Genomic DNA, 7,785 nt, shown 5'->3' with positions numbered 1-7,785 from the left:
AGATTGGCTTAAAAGAATCAAAAGAGGGAGGAGAAATGGAGGTCATCTGTTATTAAAAGCACATCAAAGATGTTGCCTAAAAATGGTGAACAAATAAAGTGATGTGTATATTAGAAGAAGTCTTAGAACACTGATTGTATTAGTTAACCAAAGGGATGCTGATGCATCATTCCAGAAATCTAATGGAATTTACAGGGGGTGTTTCTTTAGGATACCAGCTTACAGTTAGAATGCTCTAAAGAGTCCAACTCAAATTTACTTTCTCATTGATGTCTGTTGCCACACGTTGAAACAGGATGGGATGATGTCTGCAAGGGTTCAACTTTCCTTTCCCCTCTCATGGCTCCAGCCCCAGCTCTTTCCAATCTCATCTGTAAGCTGGAGACTCATTTCTTTCCAGGCTCTGCTGATCTGTTTTCTTCACAAGGTCAGTTGTTAACTATCAGGTGAATGGCTCATCTTTCATCCTGGGGTCACAGGATCCTCTTCTGTGTATATGGAGCTCCCTTCCTCTGTGTATCTTCTGTCTACTTGACTGAGTGTCCATTTATAGTCATCAAAGGGGCAGGGAGTCAACCATGCATGCCCTAATGATGTGATTGAATCAAAGCCCTAAACTTAACATAATCAAATAAATGTAAAACTTTTGAATTTAATATAATCAAAGCATCATGCCCAGAGGAAGAGTTAAGTTTACAAATATATCTTTTTGGAATTCATACATAATCTCAAGCTGCCACACCAACAAATCACAAATTATAGAAATAATACCATTTTGCTGTTGTTGATAATAAGATCAAAAGTGACTTGAACTGAAGAACCAGCAAGATGGTGGCAGAATAAGAAACTCCTAGAGTTAACTCCTGCTACAGGACAGTTAGCAAATACCCAGAACTCTCTGGAACTAGCTGAAGCATCTATTTGGAGGCTCCAGGAGACCAGAAGAGCATCCTGTGACATCCTTGAAGGAGTGAAAGGAGATTGTGCATCTGCAGAGAAGACTCATAAGTAGAGCATGTCAAATCCTGGAGACCAATGCCCATCCTCCACTGGAAGCACAAGCCACCTTGGGAACTGTTCTGCGGCTGGAATTGAAAGTTTCACTTCCCCAAAATTGGGGAGAAAGAGATGGTTGGGCACCAATTTCAGCTACTTATGAGTAAATTCAGTGGGCTACAGTATAATCCTGAGAAAAACTAAAGTTTGAGCCTGTCCAAGTGAGAAAGAGGCTGGGACCCGCCATCTTAACTCTGCACCTGGCAAGAAGGGAAGCTGGGCAGACTGAAAATCACAGTGCTGGTGGAGACTGGCTTCTTTCTATCCAGATCTGATTGCAGCTCTAGCCTAGGCCACAGAGCCACCTACAGCAGGAAGGGAGCTGCAGGGACCTGTGCCAGTCTCTCTGGGAAATTACTGGCCAAGCCACAGAGGCCAGTGATTATCCTACCCTGGCAGCATGAGGAGCCCCAGGAGCTATTCTGTGGCTGGAATTGGAAGCTCTCTTTCCCAGAAACAGGGGAGGAGATGGTCGGCTGCCAATTTTGACTACTGATTGGTAGACTCTGGGAATAGCTGGGCTGTGAGTGAGCCCAAGTCAGAAAGAGGACAGTAGCCACCATTGAGACTCTGCCCTGAGCCTAAGGGGAAGCTGGGATGACTAAAACTCTGTGTTGGCAGGAACCAGTTTCTTTCATGCAGATCAGCCTGCAGCCTAGCCTAGAGCTCAGCTCCACCTCTGGCAGGAAAGAGGCTAAAGAGCCCTGCACCAGCCTACACAGGTAACTGCAGGGAACTTTGGCTGACATAAACTGAAAATCATAAGTCTACCAGGGCAACTGCAATCATCTTGGACCCTCACTGCATAGATTGCTGCCCACATCTGCGGCTCCATTCCTGCCCTAGGCAGGGGAGAAAGAGATGTGAAGTTTCCTCAGTCTCTCTGGACAACTATAGTCCAGGGCTGCACTTGGATTATTCCACACAGCTGTGACTCCGTCCCTAACTCTGGCAAAGGAGAAAGTTGGAAGAAGCGTCATTGGTCCCTGGTGCAATGAGGGAAGCTTGAGCCTCCACAGTTTACAGCACCAACTACATGCTTGGCTCCTACTGCAAAACTGGCATGGGAAAAACAATAGGAAGCCCTAAATTAAAGAGAAGAACTGCACCAAGAATAAATACTTTGTAAGTCAGCTGCAAAGACAACAACATAAAATTACAATCCACACCAAGAAACAGGAAGCTATGACCCAGTTAAAGGAAGAAGATAAGCCTCCAGATGACATAAAGGAGTTGAGACAACTAATTATAGATGTTCAAACAAATCTCCTTAATAAATTCAATGAGATGGCTAAAGAGAGTACGGAATTAAGAAGACATTGGATGAGCAAAAAGAAGAATATGAAAGCATATGTAGAAAAATAGATCATATCGGAATGAAAGGTGCAATCAATGAAATTGAAAAAACATTGGGATCATATAATAGCAGATTTGAGGACCCAGAAGAAAGGATTGGTGAGCTTCAAGAAATGGCCTCTGAAAGTGAACATACGAAAGAACAGAAGAAGAAAAGAATGGAAAAAATTGAACAAAGTCTCAGGGAAATAAATGACAGCAAAAGACATGCAAACAGGTGTGTCATTTGTGTCCTAGAAGAAGAAGGGAAGGGAAAAGGTGCAGAAGGAATATTTGAAGAAATAATGGTAGAAAATTTCCCAACCCTATAGAAGGACATAGATATCTCTGTCCAAGAAGTACAATGTACTCCCATCTGAAAAAATCTAAATGGACCAACGCTAAGGCACATGCTTATCAGAATTTCAAAGGCCAAAAACCAAAGAGAGAGTTTTGAGAGCAGCAACAGAAAAGCAACGCATAACATATAAGGGCTATCCAATAAGATTAAGTGATGATTTCTCACCGGAAAACATGGAGGCAAGAAGACAGTGGTCTGATATATTTAAGATATCACAAGAGGAAAACTTCCAGCCAAGAATCTTAAATCCAGCAAGACTGTCTTTCAAAAGTGAGGGCAAAATTAGATTATTCACAAATCAGGAGAAATTTAGTGAATTTCTAAGCAAGAGACCAGATTTTCAGGAAATACTAAGGGGTGTGCTAGAGCTTGAAAAGAAAAGACAGGAGAGAGGGGCCTGGAAGAGAGTTTAGAAATGAAGATTATATCAATAAAAGTAACTAAAAGTGACAAAGACTGGTGAAAATAAAATATGACAGATAAAACTCAAATAGTCAGGAATAAACTTAACCAATGATGTAAAGCACTTGTATTCAGAAAACTGCAATTGCAACTCAACGTTAATAGAAATAAAAAAGTCTAAATAACTGGAAGAACATTCCATGCTCATGGATTGGAAGATTAAATATCATTATGATGCCAATTGTACTCAAATTGATATACAGATTTAATGCAATCCTGATAAAAATAACACCATTAAAGAAAAAATTGAAAACATGATCATTAAATTTATTTGGAAGGCCAAGGAGTCCTGAATAGCCAGAAACATCATAAAAAGGAAAAGTTAACTCTCATCTCCAGACTTTAAATCATAATACTTACCTATAGTGGTAAAAACAACATTGTACTGGTCTAAAGACAGACACAATAGACCAATGGAACCAAATTTATGGTTCAGAAACAAACTCTCACAGGTATGGTCAAATGATTTTTGACTAGCCTGTCAAACTCACACAGCTCAGGCACAAAATCCATTCAACAAAAGGTGCTGAAAGAATTGGATATCCATAGATAAAAGAAGGAAAGAGGACCCCTATTTCACACCTTTTCCAAAAATTAAATAAAAATGGATCAAAGATCTAAAAATAAAAGCAAGAACCATAACACTTCTAGAAGAAATTATTAGAAAATATCTTCAAGACCTGGTGGTAGGTGGTGGATTCTTAAAGGAGATAAGAATAGGACTGAGTAGACTACTGATGTTTAATATATGTAGAAGTTTTAATTAGCTTTACTGTAAAGGTATGGAAATGTATAGAGTGGATGGTAACACACAGTAACAGCTAGTTTATAAATGGGGATGTGACTGAAAATGGTAGTCTAGTTATGTAAATGCCAATTGACAGAATACTAGAGAATAATCTAATAACTGATTATCACAGTAAACCAAGAGGTGGATGAGAATTGTGGTTGATGGTACAGATACAGTAGTGTCCTTTGTTAGCTAGAGCTAATGTATATTACTACTGCAGGTTGTTGGGAATGTGGAGAACAAGGAAAAAATACAGCTGGAGTAACCTATGGACTGTGGTTAGTATTAATGGTGTAACATTCTTGCATCTATGTGAAAGACATACTGTGTTGATACTGAGGCAGTATGGAAAATGCGAGCCAAATGTACACTATGGACATGGTAACAATCAGATGATATTATTTTATCTGTAGCAAATGACACACCACAATGGTGTGTTGATGGAGGGGGGTTTCTGGGAATTCTGCACATGTGCATGATTGTTTTATAAGTTTACAACTTCTGTCATAAAAAATATATTTAAAAAATAACAATAGGTGGGTTGGGGGAAAAACACACCAAATGTAAGATAAGGACTATGATTATAGTAAGATTTTGACAATATTCTCTCATAATTTGTAACAAACATCTCACAACAATGAAAGGTGTTGGTGGAGGGTTGATGTATGGGAACCCTGCACAATATTATGCATGTTTGCTTTGTAAGTTCACAACTTTTACTGTACACTTGTTTACATATGTTCATATATAGGTAACATAAAGGTGATAATAATAGGATTGGTTGGGGAAAATACTTTGTTTAGTAGTAATATTTTGACAATGCTCTTTAATTATTAGTTTAAAAGGTTTAACAACAATGCAAGTTATTGGTGGTAGGGTGAGTTATGAGGGTCCTGTATGATGTTATATATGTTTGTTTTGTAAGTTCACAACTATTATTATACACTTACTGTTTATATATGTTTATGTATGAGTGAATAACTTCAATAAATTTAAATAATAATAATACCAGATATTACTGTCTGATTTATTTATTCCATTTAGTCCAGTTTGTTCTAAATTATCTAAAGAGAAAGAAAACTAATTATTATATTTTTATACCTGTTTAATGGAAGTTGATCCTATTATAGTCACTTTAATCAAGTTCTTGTTCTTCAAAGTTACATCTGGATGCATGCAATCTTCTCTACCTTCCCTTCTGTGTCTACTGCTACATAGTTAATTGGATGGAATTTGTTTAGGTCTTAAGTATTTCTGAATGGGCTTTGCATTTGAAAATTGCCTATACATATATCACATATCCCAACTCTGATTATGAGTCCTATTCAAACAGGCAGATTTCATATCATAGACATTGATTGTCTTGCTTCCCTTGTTTCCCAACTTCAAAAGGCTTAACCGCTTAAATATGTTCCTCACTTTATATTGAGTTATGCTCTGTGTACATTATATAGGCATAGACTATTTTGTATAGATGCTTATGATAATATTTAATAATGCATAGTTTTGCTGTAAAATGAAAGTGTAGTTTAACAAATCGATATTTATTTATTTATTTATTCTAGAAAATTCTGGTAAGGTGTCAACTGTACTCTCACCCAGAGCCTTCTCTTTTTTCTTCTTCTTCTTTATTTTCTTTTAATATTACATTAAAAAAATATGAGGTCCCCATATACCCCCACCCCACCCACCCCACCTCTTCCTCATCAACAGCCTCTTCCTTCATCACGGCACATCAACTGTGCCTGGCGAATATATTCTGGAGCATTGCTGCACCACATGGACTGTGGTCCACATTGTAGTTCACACTCTCCCCCACTCCACCCAGTAGACCATGGCAGGACACACAACGTCCAGTATCCATCTCTGCAGCACCACCCAGGACAACTCCAAATACTGAAAATGCCCACACCACATCTCTTCTTCCATCTCCCTACCATCAGCAGCCACCATGGCCACCCTCTCCACATCACTACTACAATTTCTTCTCTTACTAATCACAATAGTTCCCCAGTGGAACACCAGTAAGTACACTCTAATCCATACTCTATTCCTTCATCCTATGGACCCTGGGATGGTTATGTTCAGTCCCCCTCTACATCAAGAAGGTGCTTAGATTCCACATGGATGGTGGATGCAATTCTCCTGCTTGCAGCTGTAGATACTCTTGGCTCCCTGGTATGGTGGTTGACCCTCTTCACCTCCCTGTCAGCTGGCCAGGATAAGTCCAACAAATCAGAGGGTAGGAGCTACAGGTCTGATGAGGCCTAGGTCTTGGCTGTCAAATGGACAATCAGAGATTCAGGTCTCCTGAGTATATACCAACCCAAATGCCAACCACAGGTCTGGTAAAAGTAACAGAAGAGGCATGTGTAGAAAGGTCATATCTGAGTCCAACTCCATCGCACTCAGGAATACAAAACTCCAAAGTAGGCCAACTGACCATGGCCCTGAACTCCAGAGCCATCTGCCATGACCATAGAACCTGTGGGTCTCTGCAGCCCTCAGGAGAACCAGCACCTGGGTTTCCATCTACCTTGGTTGTCTCTGGTACCCTGCTGAGATGTGCGTAAGCATGACATCTCTGGTGACCTCCTGATCCTTTTTTGGAGACTCATAGTCATATAAACTCACTAGTCCTTTCCATTTCCCCCTTTTATCCAAAGTCAAACAGCAGTTTTTAACACCTGATATTACATATAAATCACTTAATATTGAAATGTACTTGTAGCTCAATTGTAAAGAATAAGTTGTAAATTATATTAGTTTTCAACTCCCATTTCATCGTATAATTTATATTCCAAATTAGGCTTAAATAGAAGATATATCAAGGAATTATAAATATTCCATATGAAACAAATTTAGAAATTATCTAATATAAAATTGTCCTATGGCAAATCTGAAAGATGATGAGCATTTTTGCTTTAATTAATAGTGACAGAAAGCTCATTCTGTAATAGTACAGATATTACATGATTGTTACATCTTTTAAGTTGAAATATGTAGACCCTCTTCTTTCCTTCTTCATTTTTATTATTTATTTATTTTCTAAAATATAAACAGACTTCCGGCATTTTTGATGGACTATTTTCTACTTTTAATAATGTAACCAGTAATTCTTGTGAATGATCATGATTTTCAAAGTCTCAGCTAACTTCTCACTCCTATTTGTGCCTATTACATTTTAGAATATTTTCTCACAAAATTTTTCAACTACTCTTAAGTTCTGAGATTAATCTTTATGAAGAATGTGGCTAAATATTTAATTAATTAGAAATGGCTAATGTAATGTAATTAATGAAAAATAAGTATATAGTTCTAATTCATCTAAAACAGTATGTTTGATTGGAATTGTGATAAATTTGCATGCCCATGATTAAGGTATGTGAGATTGGAATTTGCATTTACTTATTTTTTTTTTTGTGAAGAGCATCCTGGCATTTAATTGTCTGATATCAAGCCAGAATCCAAGGGTTGTATAATTTCTATTCCCTATCACTTACTTAAGTGAATCATATCCTATAGTTTCTAATTCATAAACTAAGTAAAAAATATATTGCTCTTTTACCTAATGCTTTAATATAAACATAGCATGAGGTATTTGTCACAGTGATTGTGAAGGCATGAATGTGCAACATTGTGATTATAATAAAGACCTTTTATTATACCCTTTGGATAGATCATATGGTATATGAATGCATCTCAGTAAAACTGCTTAACAAACCAATAAATAATTGTGCAAGAATAGATAGAAACAGATATATACAGCAGAGGAAACATA

The sequence above is a fragment of the Dasypus novemcinctus genome, chromosome 3 (assembly GCF_030445035.2).
Source record: "Dasypus novemcinctus isolate mDasNov1 chromosome 3, mDasNov1.1.hap2, whole genome shotgun sequence".
Lineage (NCBI taxonomy): Eukaryota > Metazoa > Chordata > Mammalia > Cingulata > Dasypodidae > Dasypus > Dasypus novemcinctus.
This window is presented reverse-complemented; position numbering follows the sequence as displayed.